General features: G+C 42.9%; 1 protein-coding gene and 1 long non-coding RNA gene across 3 annotated transcripts in view; one reads left to right on the forward strand and one right to left on the reverse strand.

The window, feature by feature from the left end:
• RALB (RAS like proto-oncogene B) overlaps positions 1-22694 on the reverse strand; it is a 115839-nt gene that overhangs the window by 38381 nt on the left and 54764 nt on the right. The window contains exon 1 of one of the 2 annotated variants that reach the window (XM_039493937.1): positions 12826-13120. The exons of the other annotated variant lie outside the window; for it this stretch is intronic. The gene's annotated coding sequence lies outside the window, so the exon portion shown is untranslated. Of the gene's footprint in view, positions 1-12825; positions 13121-22694 lie in introns of those variants that run through there. 2 annotated transcript variants of the gene reach the window in all.
• The window catches only part of LOC120374391, a 29735-nt gene continuing 20085 nt past the window's right edge, over positions 13045-22694 (forward strand). The window contains exons 1-2 of the long non-coding RNA XR_005586067.1: positions 13045-13102; positions 15322-15416. This is a non-coding gene — a long non-coding RNA (uncharacterized LOC120374391). The remainder of the gene's footprint in view (positions 13103-15321; positions 15417-22694) is intronic.

Genomic DNA, 22694 nt, shown 5'->3' on the forward strand with positions numbered 1-22694 from the left:
ATGGGGCAAGATTCTCTAGTTCATTCTAGAAGTAAAAAGGGGCCAGAAGCAGATATATGTAGTCTGCTAAGGATTCCTTTGGCATGGGGGAGAATTCTGCTGATGGTCCCAGCACACCAAGTTTCTACATCACCCTCCGCTTCTCTCTCTCTCTCTCTCACACACACACACACCCTAGACCTGGGTGCAGCACAAGGGACATTTTGGGGTGGCAGAAGCAGGCTACTGTCTAGGTATCCTCAACTGGCACAGTCCCCTGGGGACCACTGCCAGCTGCCACAGCTTACATCCACAAGTCTGCCCTAAGAATCACAGAGTGGGACCAAGCTCCCTGATGGGCCTACCTCATGCTCCACTGCATCAAGCAGAAACTCAGTGCAGCATCAAATGCTGGCTATCATCTTACTCTGCAGACATACTTGGATTTATTTTTCTTCCAACCAATGCAAAGGAAACACTTTCATGTAAATGTTCTAAACTAAAAAAACCCTGAAACATTAATGTTCATTATTAACCAATATCTATGTTCACTCTGTCACTTTATTTGGCTGCAATGTTTTTTAAGTTCTCCGTTCAGAAGCATATTAAATGGAACAGTGGGAACTGCTTTTAAACAGTCCAGGAACACTGTTCAACACCTACTCAGACCTACCTATTGCATGGAGCTTTCGTTATTTAAGTCCCACCATCCAGTGGTAATATGTATTCATGCTGTGTATTTCCAAGCTATTGCTTCCATATTACTTTCCAGGAGAACATGATCATGGAAAACTGAATGTTTCCACTTTTTAAAATGCAGATGTTTGGAGCTAGGGTTTTTGCCTATTACATCTGTCACTTGTGATATACATCATCTTCAGATAATCAAGAAGGGTAAATTTAGTAAATTACTTAAAGCTAAATTGAACAAACGCATTTGAAATCTCATTTTTCTACCTTGGAAGTTGCCCAAATTAACTGACTCCTATTTGTTTTATGGGAAGTAAAGTATACCGCTAACTCGATATAACGCCACCCAATATAATACGAATTTGGATATAATGCGGTAAAGCAGTGCTCCGGGGGAGGAGGGCAGGGCTGCACACTCTGGTGGATCAAAGCAAGTTCAATATAACACCGTTTCACCTATAACGGGATAAGATTTTTTGGCTCCCAAGGACATGTTATATTGAGGTAGAGGTATATTAAGATTTCTAGTTTGAATATTACTATCTCTTAAGTAAACTTGATACTTTTGTAGCATCAGTGAAATATAAAATCACCAAATAATTATCTCCTGCTGCTAAATAAAACCAAGAGTGATTTATTTGGAGTCATTATAGTTTCACAGTAAATGCAAATCATGTATTTAGGTGAGCACTCATTACATTGCATTAGTTAAAAACATATTTTGGGGTATACACTCTTTTGGAAATGCTGCTGTTTTAAACCTTAAAGGCTCTGATACATTCCATAGGAAAAAAAATTCAATTTTTAACAACTAAAGATCACTGGATTAATGTTTATGCACTAAAGTTAATAAATTCATACATGCTTTATTTGTATTAAATGCATTTTTGGAAGTGAGCTGGTGGTGTACTTGGGGTGCATGGAAAGTGGGAGGGAGGGGTTCTTTCAAAAAAATAGCTGTAGGTAGTCTTCAAAGCTTTTATCTAAGTTTCTACGCAGAGCAATATTTTACATCAGTGCTACTTTTTTGAAATCTAACATGCATGGTTATAATATTAAAACCCCCAAACTAATGCATCATGACCAACATTATTCTAATAAAGACACTTAGAACATAGGTGGCACTTCGGAGGTAAAAAAGTTTGGAACTGATGTTCCTACAAAGTTTCACAGATTGTTACTCCCTGAATACTTCTACATGCACAGTACAATGGCTTTGTGACAGTAATCCAATGAGATACAATATTAAACATCAAGGAAGACTAGATACCTCAAGTAGAGATTTTACAATAAAAGCAACCAGTCCATGACAACAATATCTTAATAGAAGTTACTTCATAATTTCTCTATCCTTCCAAGTTAAATTATAAGGGCACATACCACTGTGGTTTCCTTACACTAGATTTCTCATGTAACTAAGGTCAAAAAGTGGGACAACCAACTGAAGTGGCTTTTAATGACCAGTATTTTTTCTACTAGATATCAGAGTTGATTAAGCATTTGATCTCTACCTAAAAAGCCACAAGAGGAAAGGTTCCCAAGATACTATGAGAAAGGCACAAAGATGAAGGGCAAAACTGCTCACTTTACTCACATGATTGTCCAAAGGTGATCAATGGGACTACTCGTGCAAGTAAAGTGAGCAGTATTAGGCCTAAATTGTGCTCCCATAAGCACGAGCCTTCTAGCTCCATGCTACTTAGTCCCCTAAAGCTTCCCACCTATCTGTACAGGCTCAAAAGTTGTATATTTTGTTAGAAAATCTAATTTGTTCAAAAGGCAGTCTGAAACAAATAGGAGAGATCTGATGAGCATAGTGACACTAAACTACTCAAGATAGTTAAGACCAAAGCAGATTGTGAAGAACTTCAAAAAGATCTCACAAAACTAAGTGATTGGGCAACAAAATGGCAAATGAAATTTAATGTGGATAAATGTAAAGTAATGCACATTGGAAAAAATAACCCCAACTATACATACAACATGATGGGGGCTAATTTAGCTACAACGAGTCAGGAAAAAGATCTTGGAGTTATCGTGGATAGTTCTCTGAAGATGTCCACGCAGTGTGCAGAGGCGGTCAAAAAAGCAAACAGGATGTTAGGAATCATTAAAAAGGGGATAGAGAATAAGACTGAGAATATATTATTGCCCTTATATAAATCCATGGTACGCCCACATCTCGAATACTGTGTACAGACGTGGTCTCCTCACCTCAAAAAAGATATTCTAGCACTAGAAAAGGTTCAGAAAAGAGCAACTAAAATGATTAGGGGTTTAGAGAGGGTCCCATATGAGGAAAGATTAAAGAGGCTAGGACTCTTCAGTTTGGAAAAGAGGAGACTAAGGGGGGACATGATAGAGGTATATAAATATCATGAGTGATGTTGAGAAAGTGGATAAGGAAAAGTTATTTACTTATTCCCATAATACAAGAACTAGGGGTCACCAAATGAAATTAATAGGCAGCAGGTTTAAAACAAATAAAAGGAAGTTCTTCTTCACCAGCGCACAGTCAACTTGTGGAACTCCTTACCTGAGGAGGTTGTGAAGGCTAGGACTATAACAATGTTTAAAAGGGGACTGGATAAATTCATGGTGGCTAAGTCCATAAATGGCTATTAGCCAGGATGGGTAAGAATGGTGTCCCTAGCCTCTGTTCGTCAGAGGATGGAGATGGATGGCAGGAGAGAGATCACTTGATCATTGCCTGTTAGGTTCACTCCCTCAGGGGCACCTGGCATTGGCCACTGTCGGTAGACAGATACTGGGCTAGATGGACCTTTGGTCTGACCCGGTACGGCCTTTCTTATGTTCTTATAGTGCCTTAGAGTGGAAGAGAAAAACAAAGCAATGTCCCATCAATATTATGCTTTTGAAAGACGCATTTCTGGTAATCCCATAAGGATACATACTCAGCAAAAGTATTTGACTATGTAATAAACAAGAGAGTGAAGTTGCTGGGAGAGTCAACTGACCATCAAAAAGTCCTGTTGTCGGGGTAACTGGATAAGTGAGGAATTCTCATTAGCTTAGAGTGGGCTCTTGCAGTAAGCTAAAAGCTTAGCAGCAGCAAAATAGGACAGTGGGGAAGAGTCTCTTGCTGTAGCAGAAATACTCATAGGAAGCCAGTTTTAAAAGAGATGGGGGGGATGAACATATTTTCAAAGGGTTTCATTATAAAAATATTTGTTAAGAGATAACCTGAAAGCATCTTACCTATCTCCATCATTACAATGAAGTGACATTATTGAAATCTTGATTTCTTGTTAGCGTAAATGGTCACATCAGACCACATTGTACACTGACATCCCAAGTAATGCCACTGCAGCCTGCAGTTTACAGAGTTTTCCCTTAGGGTGGCAGATTCCACCTGCTTATACTTTCTAATCCCATCCCTGAAAATTTATCCCACTTTTCAATTTGGTCTGAAATAGCAGCAGATAGATAAATAAATAAAATAAAAAAATAAAACAGTCATTTTTATGATTCTTCACCAAATCCTCATATTTGGGGAGCACGGAAACCAATTCCTGCTTTGTCTCTATCCTTCCTTAAAATCTTGGGGAGGAAGCTCCTTCTTCTGATCACTGGAAGTGAGAGTTTAAAGTCACAGAAGTACACTGAATTACACTGTATTTTGATGAATAATCTGTTTTCAGACTGATGGGCTTACTCTGATTTACATCAGAGTGGCATTTAGCCCTATGTTTTTCAACTTACCACTACCTTAGTGTCAATCATGTAGTAATGTCATTAGTGGAGACTGATATAATACTATGTACTGTACATATGTGCATTTTAGAAGGTTACTGAAAGCCCAGCCTGGGACCTAAAATCTGTAATAAATCAATGCATTTTTTCCTCCCCAACCGCCAAAGTATCTCATAACCCACTAACCTGAATCCTGAAAACTGTACTGGGACTGTGACCTCTATTATACAAGATAAAATCCTAGTTTACTGCAACACACACACGAGTGTGGAGTTTAAAGCAAGATTAAGATTAAATTGGTGTGGTTACATGGTGTGGTTATATTGGATTGCTGCTATTCTCTAGTTATGTTTGGAAATCAGTTGTATTTTTAGTTAATATCAAAGGCACTTAAAGATTACCTATCCATGTGCTCTTGACATTTAAATCCAAATAAAAAATACTCAACTCTCATTTAATACCAGAATTATTTCTGTCACTTATGTACTGTACTTCTATATAGTTTTGATTTTTGAGTTACTAGCTTTTATGGATCCAGGTTCAGATACAATGTTCTCAACCACACACTAGAGTGGAATTTTGGGGTTTGTTTTGGTAATATTCCCTAGCACAGACATTTCCCTTAGAGAGGGAGGAACTTTTCTGTGTTTAACATCAGTAGTTTTCAATTTAGTGCTGTTTACAAGCATTTCATTCACTGCCACTCCATCCCCCAAAAGCCCTTGTATTCCATTTCTTTAACCCTGCAAAATCCAAAGGCCTTTAAGAGAACAGATATTTGAGGAGGATCACAAGTTTGACACAGAAACTGGTTTGATGAAAACTAGTTATTAGGCAATCATTTATTAGTTTCAAAAGCACCTCTATCTGGCCTTTGTTAGTACAAGTCTAGCTCTGCCCTAGGCAGGTAGGACACAGAACCAGGGAAATCACAATGTGTTTAATCAAAACAAGCAATCTGAGAATCACTGAGTAACTCAGTAACGCTGTTATATTTAAGGATCCAAAAAAGTTTTTACTGAAACCCTAATATTTAGGAGATTACTATTCTGCAACACTTGGTCCAAAATTCAGTAGAGTCAGTACAAGAACGGTCTGAAATGCTTTGATTCTTATGTTTTGAGCTACCATCCCAAATTTCCTTTAATTCAGAGATGAGGTGGACTGGTTTTAGCACATTTACCAGTGGACAGGTGTTCCCATTCAAAAGCCATCTCAACTGCCCCCCTTGTTCGCAGATTCACATATGCCAAGATCTGAATCGACGTGGAACCTGAACTATGCTCTCACCCCTGGAAGCTGTTCTTACTGGTCAAGATTGAGACACAATAACATTACAGTATTTAGTGTTTAGTGCTCAAAAATGTTTACAGCCTTCTCTAGTTTAGCTCACAACACCCACATGAAATAGATGTTGTTATTCCCATTTAATGGTAGTGTAAGATCACATGCTTCACCAAATGCCACAGAGGACATTAGAACCAGGATTAGAATTCTATTCCCAGTCTGTTTTTTTTTAGTTAGACCACTCTGTGTCCTGTTTGCACAGCATCTCCTCTGCACTGTCTGGCTAGAGTGTAAGTCTCACAAAGAAGGGACAATTTTTATGCAGCATTTCACATAGCAATGAGACCACAGACTCTCAAACAAATGATTGCAGCATATTGCTTTCATTTGAAAGACTGGTCTCTTCACAAAGAGAAAGTACAATGTAGATAGCAGAATCAACATTTCAGCCATGAAATGCCACTTAATGGATGACTACTTACATGTACATCTGAGATATACCAGTTCATTACTGCCTTGCACAGAACTGAAGTGCCTGTAGCTGACTGCTCTTTTAAGCACTCAGTACAGTAACTCCTCACTTAACGTTGTAGTTATGGTCAGGGAGAAAAGAGGAGGCAGCCCCAGCGGTGTGCGCGGCGCGCGCGCCCCTTCGCCGGTCCCGCGGCGGTCTCCATCCCCCCCTCGGTGGGCTCGAGCGAGTCCACGGCAGGTCCACGGCGGGAACAGAACAGCGGAGCGGCGCGGGGGGCGGGCGGCGGGCGGCGTCGGCGGCTCGGGCTGAGCTGCCGCTGTCATGCCTGGAGGTCGAGCAGAGAGCGCGGGCTCCGGTGGACCTCCCGCAGGCATGACTGCGGCAGGTCCACCGGCCCAGCCTGCCGCCCCCTAGATTTGGCCGCCCTAGGCAACAGCTTAGTTTGCTGGTGCCTAGAGCCGCCCCTGGTTATGGTCCTGAAAAATGCGACTAAGCGAAACGATGTTAAGCTAATCCAATTTCCCCATACAAATTAATGTAAATGAGGGGGTTAGGTTTCAGGGAAATTTTTATTTATATATATATATACACACACATATATATACACACACACACACACACACACAAAGTTTTAAACAAACAAGTTAATACTGGTACATAGTGATGATGATTGTGAAGCTTCATTGAAGTGGAGGAGTCAGAGGTTGGGCTATTTCCCTTACTGCTAAATGATGAACTAGCAATTGGCTGAGCCCTCAAGGGTTAACTCTCTCACTCTGCAAGGCAGCAGGAAGGGAGGGGCATATGCACATTTCCCTCAAGTACACTGCCTTGTTAATTAGATCAGTTTGCTGAGACTCCATCCTTGCAACTCTGAGCATTTCATAGACTGTCAGGGTTGGAAGGGACCTCAGGAGGTCATCTAGTCCAACCCCCTGCTCAACGCAGGACTGATCCCCAACTAAATCCCCAAATGGCCCCCTCAAGGGTTGAACTCACTACCCTGGGTTTAGCAGGCCAATGCTCAAACCACTGAGCTATCCTGAGCCCTGCTCTATGGAAGATGGGGTAAGCGGGGTACAGGAGCAGGGGGGACACCCTGACATTAGCCCCCCTCTTCCTTCCCTCCCCCTGGCACAGCAAGCAGGAGTCTCGGGGAGCAGTTCCAAGGCAGAGGGCAGGAGCAGCACATGGCAGTGGGGGGAGGGACACTGCTGAACTGCAGGCAGCTGCTGCACAGGGAACTTAGGGGAGCGGGGAGCTAATAGGGGGAGCTGATAGGGGGCTGCTGGTCCACCCTGGTTCCAAGCCCCCACCAGCTAGCTGCAAGGGGCTGTTCTTCCTGCAAGCAGTAGACAAAGCAGGTGGCTGCCAAACAACATTAGAAGGGAGCATTACACAACTTTAAACAAGCACGTTCCCTAATTGATCAGCAATGTAACAACGAAACAACGTTAACCGGGACAACTTTAAGTGAGGAGTTACTGTACACCTAAACTGATGTTAAAAGTCTGACATATCAATTAGCAAATGAAATTCACAAAAAAAGGTACTGTCAGGTCAAATTATGCTCCAAACTGGGATTTTGTAAAAAATAATCTTTTACAAAATCCAAGACTAGTAGAAATGCAAATTTTTTATTCCCATAGAAAATATTTAAAAAAATTCCCCTGCTGTATGCATGAAACAAACATGCTATTGTATGAGAAATTTAAGTTGATAAGATAATACTTAGAGGGAAAAGTGTGAAACTGACCTATTTTCATTGTAAAAGAAGAGAAATGTAGAAAGTATTAAAAACTAATAACAAAGGGTAAATTAGATTTAATTAGTTTAAATAGTCCAAGGTATTATTTGTAATACAGGTAAGTAAATATTCAGTCAACTCTCATTAAATCTTTAAAACAATAAGAAGAGGCAAGCAACTGTCTTTACAGGAATTTATGTCATAAATGCCTTGTTTGTGCTAATGATTCCCTTTATGATCGTGATAGATGATCATGATTCAGGATTACAAATTGTTTACATCAATGCTGTCCTTGACCAATCCAGCACAAATGAATAAAGTGGAAAGTAAATATTGTCTTCCATATGGTATTATCATAAGGAAAACAGATTTGGAATTGTTGCACTTCAGTCTTCTAACACCATTATTCAGAGCCGGTCCACACTAACACTGTAAATCGATCTAAATTACGCTACTTCCAGGGTGGATACAAATCAATGATTTAAAGAAAGAAAAATAATTTAAAAAAATTGCATTTTTTCTTTAAATTGGATTTTTTTGATAAAAGGTTTTTTCCTCAAAAAGCATATCTAAATATAGTTTTAATTAAGATACATTATGGCTCAAAGATATTTCATCATAGAATAAGGATTGTAAATTCTAATTCTATAGTATGAGACAATATATTCATGTAATGTTTAAGAAAATGTTTGTAAATGAGTTCCAATAGTTCATGGATTAGGAACCCAATCTTATGCGGTTCCAGGGGCTTCTGTATAGATTATTTAGGTTAATCTTTCTATCTACCCAATGGGACTCAGTGCTCAGTCAAGAAGATACCATCAGAGATGCTTAGTTTTGCAGTTCTCAAACTGTGGAATTTGTGTCTCCAGAGAGAACATGCTTGTTATTTAAAAACATTTTTGCTGTTAAAGAAATAAATAATACATAGAGGTGAGAAATAACAGACCTCAACCCTACTGTCCCTCTGCAAAGTCAATCCCTTACCCCTCTCTAAAAGTGCAAAGTTTCAAAAAGCTCAATGAATAGAAGATTGTTGGGGACGGAATAGATCTTGACAAGGAGAAGAAGTCTGGATATAAATGTGAGAAGGGAGGGACAGGCAGTAGAAACAAAAGTTAAACAGTTTGAGCAGCATGTTCCAAAAGTCTTGAGGTCTTTCTGAGTGTAGCCTTCATTGATTTGAGATATACCATACCATTCTCTCACTAGAAGGGAAACCTTATAATGGCAGCAAGCCGTAAAAGAGAGCCAGTTTGGGAATAAGAATTATTCAAGAAATATATGTTTGCTAATGACGCTTTAAAGAACGTCACACCAGTGAACTGGTGGAAGTCACTTAAGCACTTCAGACTGTTGAAGTAATAATCTCACTTTAACAGCAGTAGCTTCTTCTGCCAGTGTACAAAGAATATTTTCTTCCTTTGGACAAATTCATTCCAAATTGAGAAATTGTTTGGGACCTGAAAAAGCAGGAAAGCTTGTTTTTCTCTTCCAGATTATGAACAAACAGGAAAATGAATGTGAAGACGACTGAGTCAGCTACAGAATCCAGTATTTTAAATTTTAAGCTGATGTGGCTGACAGTCGATTTTTTTAAAAAAATTTCATTTAACTATTTTAGTTAAAAACAATTTAATAAAAACAAACCTGATTTTAAAAAACTAGAATGTTTAACTAAATTCAAATATTCATATGCTTGTTTTGTTAAAATATTATAGGTTTGCTGTTGAAGAAAAAAATCCAGAATATCTAACGTTGTTGTTTTAGTTAAATAAAACAATTTAAATGTCTGTCTGGTGATGCTCTCCTCCTGATACAGCATGGGAAGAAAATCCTCCAAATGTTAATGATTAACCTGTTGAATTGGAGATAGTTCACCTCCCAGTAACTTCATAAATATCTGCTTCAATTACTAAACAATCATTCATTTTCTGATATAGCTGTAAAAGTAATCTGAAAAGTTTTCAAAATAAATCACTTAAAAATATATAGTGTGTATCTTCTAAAAATGAAACCTTCATCTATTTCTGAGTTGTGAAGAATATGTATTAAGGTTATAACAACCAACAAAAATGCACTTTTATGTAGAACTCCATGATTAAATCGAGTCTTCCTGACTAACGATTTAAATAATAATTTAAATCATTAATCTGATTTAAATCAAATCCACCCTGGCTAGTTCAGTTACATAAATTACATAACTGAAGTCCATGTAACTTGGTGCGGTGTAGACACTGCTGTAAGTCAACTTATATTGACGGGAGACACTCTCCTGTCAACATAGCTTCCGCCACTCAGGGAAGTAGAGTATAGACATCAACAGGAGAGCACTCTCCCATCAATTTAGCATGTCTTCAGCAGACCCACTAAATCGACACCACTGCATTGATCCCAGCAATGCAAATTTAGCCAGTAATGTAGACAGCCTCATTTATCAACTAAGAAAGGTAGTCAATCCATCTAGAGAAATATCTACAATTACAATCCAGTCTGCACCTCTTAGTCCCTCCTACAGCTTTAACTACCGATATATTGAAAATTTAAGAGAACATCAGACAGTGTGCTTCCTGAATACAGTCAATCTCCAAAATTTCAGAATACTAGTCACACAACTTCCCAAACTTCTGGTGAAGGGGAAAGAATTAGACCTTTCTCACAGTAGCAGATGTTTAAGGAGCAGGAAATATTAAATATTACCAAGGTTTTATTAAACAAAAACCCCACGTGACCTTTGTGCATATTTGCAGTAAGGATCTAAAATCTGGGCTTTAAATTAGAAAGATCAGGGATGGTCCTAAACACTTGTTGAATCTGTATGTCCCCCTTCCACCACCCAAACATACATGACCCAAAAAGGAAGCAGGGCACAGATGCTGACTTTCCAAAGTTCCAGGGGGTGCTTGACCCCTGGTTCTGCCCCATACCCTGCCCCTCACCCACCCCTTCCTCCAAGGCCCCACCCCCAACCCCACCTTTTACTGCCCTTGGTCCACCCAGCCCTGCCCCCTCCACCAAGTGCACTGCATCCTCACTCCTCCCCCAGCCTCCTGCACACTGCCAAACAGCTAATTACAGTGGGTGGGAGGCACGGGGAAGGAGGGGAGGTGCTGATCTGTGGGGCCTGCTGGTAGGTGTGAAGCAGGGTGACCAGATGTCCCGATTTTATAGGGACAGTCCCGATATTCGTGGCTTTTTCTTATATGGGCACCTATTACCCCCGACCCCCTGTCCTGATTTTTCATACTTGCTGTCTGGTCACTCTAGTGGGAAGTGCTGTGGGGGCAGGTGGGAGGTGATAAGAGGGCTGCTGGTAGTTGCTCAGCACCCACCATTTTTTCCCCATGTGGGTGGCTCCAGCCCCAGAGGACCCACAGAATCGGTGCCTACTAAGCAGGGCTTGACTATATCTATTTTAATTCTTGCAAGTGGCCCCATAGGACCTCAGGTCCCACCCCTTGGAAAAAAGGTAAAATCTAGCCTAACCTCCCCCTTAAATTGCATAATTTGGCTGGTTAGTTTGCCCCATATCTCACTCTCCCCTTTATAGTAACACTACATTTGGGCACTGCCTTTTCCTCTTTCAACATCTATACTTAAAGGTTTCAGAGAGAAAAAAAGCATATTTACAAATCTGCAACAGGTAAAGAGAACCCAGCCATGTAAGACAAGGTACTTCAGGGATGTCCAACTCAGGCAAGGACGATACCATCTCAAACTCCCACATCTTGCCCAGTTGCCCAGCAAGTGTTTTCTCTTGCCTACCCACAGTAGTTTGGGAAAAATAAAGATCTCTGCACACGTCAGGGTGGGAGTGGCAGCCTAAAGCACAACCCACAATTCCCAGGTGACTCAAATGAAGCAGCATCAGTCATTAAAGCACCGTGTCCTATTCATAAACATGTGGCAGAAAGACAACCTCACCCCAAACTCTGAATTTCATACGGGCCCAAGGGACACAGGTTCTCTGAATTAAACTGAGGGTGCAACCTCCTATACATGCACAAAGGTCATCCCCACCTGAATTCCAGACAGGGTATGGCAGCGGTTCTCGAACTTTTGTACTGGTGACCCTTTTCACATAGCAAGCCTCTGAGTGTGACCTCCCCCCTTATAAATTAAAAACACTTTTTAAGATATATTTAACACCATCATAAATGCTAAAGGCAAAGCAGAGTTTGGGGTGGAGGCTGACCGCTCGTGTACCCCCATGTAATAACCTCACGACCCCCCCTCAGGGGTCCCACCCCCCAGTTTGAGAACCCCTGGGGTATGGTATCAAAGGGCCCCATTCCAAAGCCCAGGGACAGCCCCAAACACACATGCCGGGCGGGGCGGGGGGGGGGGGGGACTTCCAGCCAATGACTTCTCCAAAGGTGCCCGTGTGATACAGGAGAGCAGACCAGATGATCGCAGTGGTCCCGTCTGGCGCTGGACTCTATGAAACTCTGCCTCTTCGGAAGCAGAGCCTTACCCACAGCCCCCCTTCAGCTCCAGCTGGCTGGGCAGGGCGCCCCAGCTCGCTCCCACACACAGGCTGCCCCGAGACTCCTTCCGGCCAGCAATGCCCCCCACGGTGGGGAGGGTCCGGCACGGGCCCGTACCCCAGAGCGCAGCTGGGGGGGGCCTTCCCCCGGGGCACGCTGCGGGCAGGGAAAGCCGCCCCCCCGAGGGCAAGGGGGGACCCCTCCTGCGGGCAGCCAATGCGCGGCGGTGGCGGGCTCAGGAACTCTGCATGAGACCCCCCCACACCACACACACACTGGAAATGGGGGGCCTGGGCCAGCCCCGGCAAGGGGGGGGTCCCCCTAACCCTCGCGGGGAGCAGCCGCTGGGTCCGGAGCTCCCAGCCCCTGCGGAGTGACAGGGTCCCGGAGCCCAGGGAAACCCCGGCTCCCATGGGCGGGGGGGCCAGTCCTGACCCGCCCCTTACCTGGGGCTGACACCCGGCTCCTTCCCCGCTCTGCCGCGGCTCCGAGCGCCTCCCCGCCCCGCAGAGCTCCCTCGCATTAGGGTTCCGCGGCGCGCTCCCGCCGCGGGGCACTTCCGGCCGCGCGCGGCCCCCTCCCTTCGCAGCCGCTCCGCCCAGGGCGTGGGGGCGGGCCCGCTTCCGGGTCACGTGGCGCCCTCTGGTCAATCGCAATGCAGCTGCTGGAAAGGGCGGGGCCTGGCGGGGGCCCGGGGGAACCGCGGAAAGAGACAAGAGGCAGGTGAGGGGTGTGGGGATAACTGGGGCTGGGGTGGGGGTGGTGGTGCTGGGATAGGTGGGGGGTGTTGGGATGACAGGGGCGGGGATGGCAGTGGGAGGGGTGGGGAGGCTGGTGTTGGGATGGCAGGGGAGGGGAAGGTTGTTGCTGGGATAGATGGAGGAGGGGAGGGATGGTGCTGGGATAGGTGAGGGGTGGTGGTGTTGGGAGAACAGAGCCAGGGGCGTGGGAGGCTGGTGTTGGGATGACGGGGGATTGTTGCTGGTGGGGAGGGGTGGTGTTGGGATGACAGGGGTGGGGTGGTGTTGGGAGGGTGGGATGGCAGTGGGAGGGGGGAGGCTGGAATTGGGATGGCAGGGGGAGGGCTGGTATTGGGATGAAGGGGAGGGGTGGTGTTGGGATGGCAGGGGGAGGAGGAAGGTTGCTGGGATAGGTGAGGGGGGGTGGTGTTGGGATGACAGAGGCAGGAGCGGGGGAGGGCAGGTGTTGGGATGGCAGGGGGAGGAGGAAGGTTGTTGCTGGGATAGGTGAGGGGGTGGTGGTGGTGGTGGGATGATAGGGGCAGGGCTGGTGTTGGGAGGGGGTTAGTAAGGGTTGGTATTAGTATGGGAGGATTGTATAGGGAGGTGGCTGAGGGAGGGCTGGTGTTGGGAAGGGAAGGAGTTGGCAAGAAGAAGGAGGGGAAGGGAATTTTTGGATGCTGAAGATTAAAATCCAGAGATACTTTTTACTTCACCATCTGAGATATCAAGGAGTGCGACGTGAACTCTCCCTCAAACTGTCCCAGTTTAAAGACACTCTACAACTAAGGGAAAAAAATGTGCTGGGCGAGGGAGCAGAGAAAGGTGGCAGCAATACCACTGCTCATCGTACAAGCCAGTTGCCCATCAGGAATGGAGAGGGGGATCAAACACTCAATAAGCTGTGAAGCCTTGTCTTGGGCCAATGCTGGATGCTGCTGACATGCACCCCAAGTTTCTCTCTCTCTCTCATATTCATCGTAAGATGCCAATAAAATATATTTTATTTGAATTAGGGTAGTAAGAGGATAGGGATGGATGGGTGATGAGATGGGAGGAGATGGTTTTGTTGTGAGGGGACACAGTTGCTAAAGGTCCAAAGTTCTCTCTCTTTTTAGGAGTCCCATCCTCACCTAATGAATCAGATAAGCAGCCAAAGAGCAGCTTACAAAGTTTTTCAATGCACTCTACAGCTGCCTGCATATTTAATCTCAAGAAATAGCCTATGGAAATAATTTGCAGCATGTCACACTGGCTTAACCTGAGTATCACCTGCCTTGTGGAGACTTCGGGTGTGTCTGCACTCCAGCTGGGATCAAGTCTTTCAGCCTGGGTAGACTCCGGCTAGCTGCTAAAAATAGTAATGTGGACATTGCAGCTTGGGCAGCAGCTTAGGCTCTCAAGCTCACCCAGCCCCTGGTGTTGGAGTGCTGGTGACTAGCCCCACTCTCCATCAGAGTTTCCTTCCACTCACTGAGAGTATTCACAATTGGCCATGTGTGGGCAATGTTCTGCAGTACCTAAGTGGCACAAAGGGGTGGATCAGGGGAGAGAATCAGGCCCATCACTTTTTATTTATTAGCAAAAGTCATAGCCTGATTCTGATCCCACATCAGAACGTGGCTGTAAGTCAAGGGAGTTACACTAGTATAGAACCGGCGAGACCAGAATGAGGTGGATTGATAAAGAATACATTTGGGATCCCATTTATTTTTTTAGCAGAATCACTTTTCAGAATAGAACTGTGCTGGATGTGGCTATGAAACTTTGATGCCCTTTGTTTTCAGAGTATTCAACCTTACATTTAAAAGCACGCCTCCCATGTGCAGAGTTTGTCAGCCAGTTTATTCTCAGATACCCTGACGGAAGAGAGACACATACAGTGTGTTCACTCACACAAGCTTTTGTTCTTTCTTACTTTGTTGTTGTTCTCAATGTAAAACAACACAAAGATCTGTTTGGTCTTTGTGCACAGAGAAGCATAACAACCACCACACTGTAAAGATGATTTTGGTCTTTTAAAAGGTTGGGACTGGCTCTGTCATGCTCTACAAACTTCAGGATTCAAAAAACCCAGGTGGAGTAAACTGAAATAGTGGCTACATGTGGGAAACAACTCATAGTATATGAAATATAACTGTTTTTGGCCTCGGAGGAGTTAATGGCAGTTTGATTTCCTCAGCCATTTCCTCTTTGCCACAGACAGCAGAAGTCATCACGGTGAAACAGACTTTCAATGGAAAATCATCCTGCAGCTTCAGCTAAAGCGGAGTTTTGTGACAGGATAAAACCCCAAGGTAATTTTTAAGAGGAAGATTCTTAATGACCTCTCCCAGCTTGTGAGGCAAGGGATTTCACATTCCAAGTGGTTTATGAGTCTTGCACCTGCAGGTCAGCATAGTAATCAGTAGCATGACAAATGTAGGGCTGGATCTTGCAACCTCACATGAGCTATCTTTACTCATACTTGCAGTCCCACTGAGCCTGATCCTAATCCCCTTAATCAGGGCCTGATTCTGATCCCATTGAAGCCAAATAGCATTTAGCTATCGATTTCCATGAAAATGGGGCTTGCTTAGGAAAAACTATAGAAGGCAGGGAGAATTTTTCCTCAGTAACGGTGGAGCAGACAATATTGAGAATATGGCTTACTGAGTTAATTGGTACAACTCAGTTGAGTAAGGGATGTAGGATAGGGATTTGAACCAGTATGGAAAATGTTGCATGCTGGGAGAGGATCGAATCTCAATTGTCACTTATTCATAAGTCTCCACAATAAGGAACTAAAATTAAATTGTCCAGATCACATTATTGATGTATGTATCAGTTAATAACATGAGTAACTGGATGTGATAGCAACCAGACATCTAATATGAGGTGATCAATATTTCAAAATGAAGCCTTGTCAATGCAAAATACATTAAGAAATCTCAAAATATGTGTTTCTCTATATATAGTATTTAATTAAACTGATTTATTCTCTTACAAAGAGACCAGGTCAATATCCTCATCTAGAAATAAAAACCATAGCTTGTTATGCATTAAAAAAAGAGACCTGCATATTTGGCTCTAATGTCATTTCTCTTTTTAATTTTATAAACAGGTATTGCAAATATTGTGAGGCATGGAGGCCTTTTATCCAATTAAACCAAGTAGGACTTTTCTCCAAGCACTATATTTTACACAAGATAGATTTTTGGATCTAAATTTAGTTAGTTACTCTCATTGTATTATTCACATCTCATTATAATACTTCATAGAGTTACTCTGACAGTGCCTGAAAGCATATGTGATGTATACAACTCTTTTTAAAAGTCAAAAGAAAGCAGGGGGATGAGATGAACAAGGCTGTCTTCAGGCAACTAACAAAAGTTACTAGATTACAGGCCCTGGTTCTCATGGGGGACTTCAATCACCCCAATATCTGCTGGGAGAGCAACACAGCAGTGCACAGACAATCCAGGAAGTTTTTGGAAAGTGTAGAGGATAATTTCCTGGTGCAAGTGCTGGAGGAACCAACTAGGGGCAGAGCTCTTCTTGACCTGCTGCTCACAAACAGGGAAGAATAGTAGGGGAAGCAAAAGTGGATGGGAACCTTGGAGGCAGTGACCATGAGCTGGTCGAGTTTAGGATCTTGACAGAAGGAAGAAAGGAGAGCAGCAGAATGTGGACCCTGGACTTCAGAAAAGCAGACTGACTTCCTCAGGGAACTGATGGGCAGGATCCCCTGGGAGAATAACATGGGGGGAAAGAAGTCCAGGAGAGCTGGCTGTATTTTAAAGAATCCTTATTGAGGTAGCAGGAACAAACCATCCCAAAGTGTAGAAAGAATAGTAAATATGGCAGGCGACCAGCTTGGCTTAACAGTGAAATCCTTGCTGATCATAAACACAAAAAAGAAGCTTAAAAGAAGTGGAAGATTGGACAAATGACCAGGGAGGGGTATAAAAATATTGCTCAGGCATGCAGGAGTGAAATCAGGAAGGCCAAATCACACTTGGAGTTGCAGCTAGCAAGGGATGTTAAGAATAACAAGAACGGTTTCTACAGGCATGTTAGTAACAAGATGATGATCAAGGAAAGTGTGGGCCCCTTACTGAATGGGGGAGGCAGCCTCATGACAGAGGATGTGGAAAAAGCTAATGTACTCAATGCTTTTTTTTTGCCTCTGTCTTCGCGAACGTGGTCAGCTCCCAGACTATTGCACTGGGCAGCACAGTATAGGGAGGAGGTGACCAGCCCTCTGTGGAGAAAGAAGTGGTTCAGGACTATTCAGAAAAGCTGGATGAGCACAAGTCCATGGGGCCAGATGCACTGCATCCGAGGTTGCTAAAGGAGTTGGCGGATGTGATTGCAGAGCCATTGGCCATTATTTTTTAAAAGTCAAGGCAATCAGGGGAGGTTCTGGATGACTGGAAAAAGGCTAATGTAGTGCCCATCTTTTAAAAAGGGAAGGAGGAGGATCCGGGGAACTACAGGCCAGTCAGCCTCACCTCAGTCCCTGGAAAAATCATAGAGCAGGTCCTCAAGGAATCAGTTTTGAAGCACTTAGGGGAGAGGAACAGTCAGCATGGATTCACCAAGGGCAAGTCATGCCTGACTAACCTAATTGCCTTCTATGATGAGATAACTGGCTCTGTGGATGAGGGGAAAGCAGTGGATGTGATTCCTTGACTTAAGCAAAGCTTTTGATACGGTCTCCCACAGTATTCTTGCCAACAAGTTAAAGAAGTATCAGCTGGATGAATGGACTTTAAGGTGGATAGTAAATTGGCTAGATCATGGGGCTCAACGGGTAGTGATCAATGGCTCCATATCTAGTTGGCAGCCGGTATCAAGCAGAGTGTCCCAAGGGTTGGTCCTGGGGCTGGTTTTGTTCAATATCTTCATTAGTGATCTGGAGGATGGTGTGGACTGCACCCTCAGCAAGTTTGCAGATGACACTAAACTGGGAGGAGTGGTAGATACGCTGGAGGGTAGGGATAGGATACAGAGGGACCTAGACAAATTAGAGGATTGGGCCAAAAGAAACCTGATGAGGTTCAACAAGAACAAGTGCAGAGTCACTTAGGACGGAAGAATCCCATGCACTGCTACGGACTAGGGACCGAGTGGCTAGGCAGCAGTTCTGCAGAAAAGGACCTAAGGATTACAGTGGACGAGAAGCTGGATATGAGTCAACAGTGTGCCCTTATTGCAAGTAGGCTAATGGCATTTTGGGATGTATAAGTAGGAGCATTGCCAGCAGATCGAGGGACGTGATGATTCCCCTCTATTCGGCATTGGTGAGGCCTCATCTGGAGTACTGTGTCCAGTTTTTGGCCCTACACTACAAGAAGGATGTGGAAAAATTGGAAAGAGTCCAGCAGAGGGCAACAAAAATGATTAGAGGGCTGGAGCACATGATTTATGAGGAGAGGCTGAGGGAACTGGGATTATTTAGTCTGCAGAAGAGAAGAATGAAGGGGGATTTGATAGCTGCTTTCAACTACCTAAAAGGGGGGTCCAAAGAGGATGGATCTAGAGTGTTCTCAGTGGCAGCAGATGACAGAACAAGGAGTAATGGTCTCAAGTTTCAGTGGGGGAGGTTGGTTTAGGTTGGATATTAGGAAAAACTTTTTCACCAGGAGGGAGGTAACTGGAATGGGTTACCTAGGGGGTGGGGGGTGGAATCTCCTTCCTTACAGGTTTTTACGGTCAGGCTTGACAAAGCCCTGGCTGGAATGATTTAGTTGGGGACTGGTCCTGTTTTGAGCAGGGGGGTTTGGACTAGATGACCTCCTGAGGTCCCTTCTAACCTTGATATTCTATGATTCAGTAACTTCCACTGCACCAGCAACAATACCACTCTGGACTATGATATTATTAAATCTCCTAGTCTAAGGGTTGGTCAATATTTGACTGGGGAAGCTCCCCTGAAAATCCAGATGCTGCAGGAAGTGATTGTGGTGATTAAGTAAATGATGTGCTTTTCTCTTACGTCATTTCTGAATCATCATCCCAACAAGATTTCAAGAAAGCACCATACTCCCAACTATGCAGCCTTTTGTATGAGCTGTGAATCCAAGTACCAGTAAGATGTAGTCCTTAAATATCCCATGGCACTTTTACTAAGGGTAAAAGCGTTAACCCATGTGTACTGAGCAAATTCCAGTTTATATAGTTGTATTTTTCATACTTAAATTCCTCCTGTAAATTCGCTTTGGTATAGATTCTTCCCTTCATAAGCTTGTGTAATGTGTTGTGCACTGTTAATCAGCTGTTGCATTTCACTCCAGAGGTGACAGCCCTTCAGCAGTGGGTAACGTGGTTCCTTTCTGTAGTTTGTCCAATTAGTAAAGTTGATAAAGAGATCCAAGTAGCTGAAAGGTGCTACACAAATGTAGTATCATTATGACATGAATTCTATTCATCTTAAATCATTCAGTTGTTCAAAGTAGTACTGGAGAAACAACCTGCATGATAATCTTCTGGGCTTCCGAACATCTGTACTACAGAGGGGACATTTACCAGTAATGCTGTTCAGTGTTCATATGTTCATTTACGCAGTATTCTTCTATAGAAACAACGTTTCTTGTAGTGGGGAAGCCAATATACCTACAAACAGCTTCTCATAAGAACATAAGAACAGCCGTACCGGGTCAGACCAAAGGTCCATCTAGCCCAGTATCTGTCTACCGACAGTGGCCAATGCCAGGTGCCCCAGAGGGAGTGAACCTAACAGGCAATGATCAAGTGATCTCCCTCCTGCCATCCATCTCCATCCTTTGACGAACAGAGGCTAGGGACACCATTCTTACCCATCCTAGCTAATAGCCATTTATGGACTTAGCCACCATGAATTTATCCAGTGCCGTTTTAAACATTGTTATAGTCCTAGCCTTCACAACCTCCTCAGGTAAGGAGTTCCACAAGTTGACTGTGCGCTGCGTGAAGAAGAACTTCCTTTTGTTTTAAACCTGCTGCCTATTAATTTCATTTGGTGACCCCTAGTTCTTGTATTATGGGAATAAGTAAATAACTTTTCCTTATCCACTTTCTCAACATCACTCATGATTTTATATACCTCTATCATATCCCCCCTTAGTCTCCTCTTTTCCAAGCTGAAGAGTCCTAGCCTCTTTAATCTTTCCTCGTATGGGACCCTCTCTAAACCCCTAATCATTTTAGTTGCCCTTTTCTGAACCTTTTCTAGTGCTAGAATATCTTTTTTGAGGTGAGGAGACCACATCTGTACACAGTATTCGAGATGTGGGCGTACCATGGATTTATATAAGGGCAATAATATATTCTCAGTCTTATTCTCTATCCCCTTTTTAATGATTCCTAACATCCTGTTTGCTTTTTTGACCGCCTCTGCACACTGCATGGACATCTTCAGAGAACTATCCACGATGACTCCAAGATCTTTTTCCTGACTCATTGTAGCTAAATTAGCCCCCATCATGTTGTATGTATAGTTGGGGTTATTTCTTCCGATGTGCATTACTTTACAATTTCCCTTTGACTAAAATGATTAAAAAGGATGATATTCTTTAGGTTTGATGATTAAGGAAAGTGATTTAAAAATGAATGTACCTTGTACCACAACAGTATTGTACAACAGCTCCTCTAGTGTCCCTATCTTCTCAATCAACTATAGCCTACAGTTACGGGCCTGTCAAAAGGAGTTGAAATTAACTTTTCATTACAACCCTAACTGCTAGAAGCTAATTATGTTAGTATAAATTACTAGTGCTCCTCCTGCTTATACAGGCCTTACTCGTCCTATTAATTAGCTCAGATAATGAATGAATACTTAAGTGCCTATGGTTACAAAATATATATCTAAGTGACATCTCTTATTTCTGCTTTATTCCTCTGATGTATGTCCTGCGGCTATATTGAGATACCATTAAAACTCAGGGATGATATTCCTTTAAAAAAGCATGGAATGGATTATTGAACTTCTGTGCAACAGTCCTCAGCCTCCATGTGGCATGGAAATAAAAAATAATTTGAGTACAGCGGGACACTCTCTCTCTCTCTCTCCAGTCCTGACATGTAATGCTTTCCGGATTTCCATGATGGATTTTTTTTTTGCATAAACATAAAAATATAAAGCACAAAAGCATAGAATTCTACATTAAAATACTATTGAAGGAAGAACAATGAACAAGATCCAGGAAATTCTCAGTAAGACCTTATTAAACCATAAATGATTCTTAGCCCAGGGCTAGGGCATAATGTTACACACAACGTACAATGTGATTCTTAGGCACCAAAGAAGAAGTCAAGAACCTTCACTCTAGATAATATGTATTTTGCATTGAATAGGGTTCTGTATTTGATTTAGTGAGGGCGGTAAGTTTTATTAGGAGACATTAATACCCAAGTTAACTAGAACAGAAATATGCTGACAAGTTGTTTCAAATAACACTTTAAATTGAAGTAGAGGTGCCCAAATTTTGCAAACCTGAGGACTGCTGATGGGGTTCACCTAACTTGTATACACTGTACTGTGTAGGGCCAGTTCTTTAGCTGGTGTAATTCAGCATAGCACCATTGACGTCAGTGGAGCTACATTGATTTACAGCAGCTGAGGATCTGGCTTTATATGTTAACGATTTTTTTCAAAAATAAATGCCAGTAATCCTAAATTTGTCTGATTTGTAATATAACACATCTGGGCTTTCAGATCTTGTCCTCTCCCTGGAATTAACATTTTAGGACTGGCCAGCATCCCTCGGCCTCTTTGGCCATTCTTTGATCAAACCAAGTTTAAAGTCTTGATGGTAACCCTGGGCCAGAATCCAATCTCCTTTTTAGCCCATTGACATTACTCCAGATTTACACTAGTGTAACTGAGGCCAGAATCTGGCCCCATGTATCTGTACTGAAGACTGCCAACAAATTCCTTTAGGAGCTGCTGTCTGTTCACCTAAATGGAAAAAAATGTGCCCAAGACATGTCTGTACCTGTTAAGAGGCTTGAGAACTATGATTTTACTTTAATCATGCAATCACCTTTGTACGACTTTGGGATCATGTTTATTAGGTAGCTTTACACAAGCTTTTAGGGGACAATTAATCAAAATTTGACATTTCTGATTGTAAATTGCTCAAATCTATTCAGACCTGAAATTCATCCTCAAGCCAGATTTTGTGAAGGACAACTCTAGAAACTTTGGCTTCATTTGTCTGATCAGACTATTAATACCAGAACACTAATGCATCTGAACTGTCACATATAGCTACATTCCTTTCATAACCCAAACCAGGGCTTTACCCTTTATATATGCCTCTCTAATAGTTTTAGTAGGATTAAAGCCAAGCATCTGAACACACACGACCTGTCTTTCTGCTGCCTTGCATCTTTTGTAGTCTTTTATATCTGTAGAAAGTGGATGTGTAATGCTACCAGATCAAAAGGACACCTTGTACTGGTGAAAATGACATAGAAAGTGCAAGACCATGGGGAATTGGGGCCATAATGTATGCATGAAGCTCTACAGACTGCTCCAAAGTTCATTAAAGTCAAGCCAGAAAATTCAAATGTAGCCCAGAAGTGGTTAATTAATGTGCAGCATCCAAACA

This window comes from Mauremys reevesii, linkage group 11 (assembly GCF_016161935.1).
Source record: "Mauremys reevesii isolate NIE-2019 linkage group 11, ASM1616193v1, whole genome shotgun sequence".
In the NCBI taxonomy this organism is placed as follows: domain Eukaryota; kingdom Metazoa; phylum Chordata; order Testudines; family Geoemydidae; genus Mauremys; species Mauremys reevesii.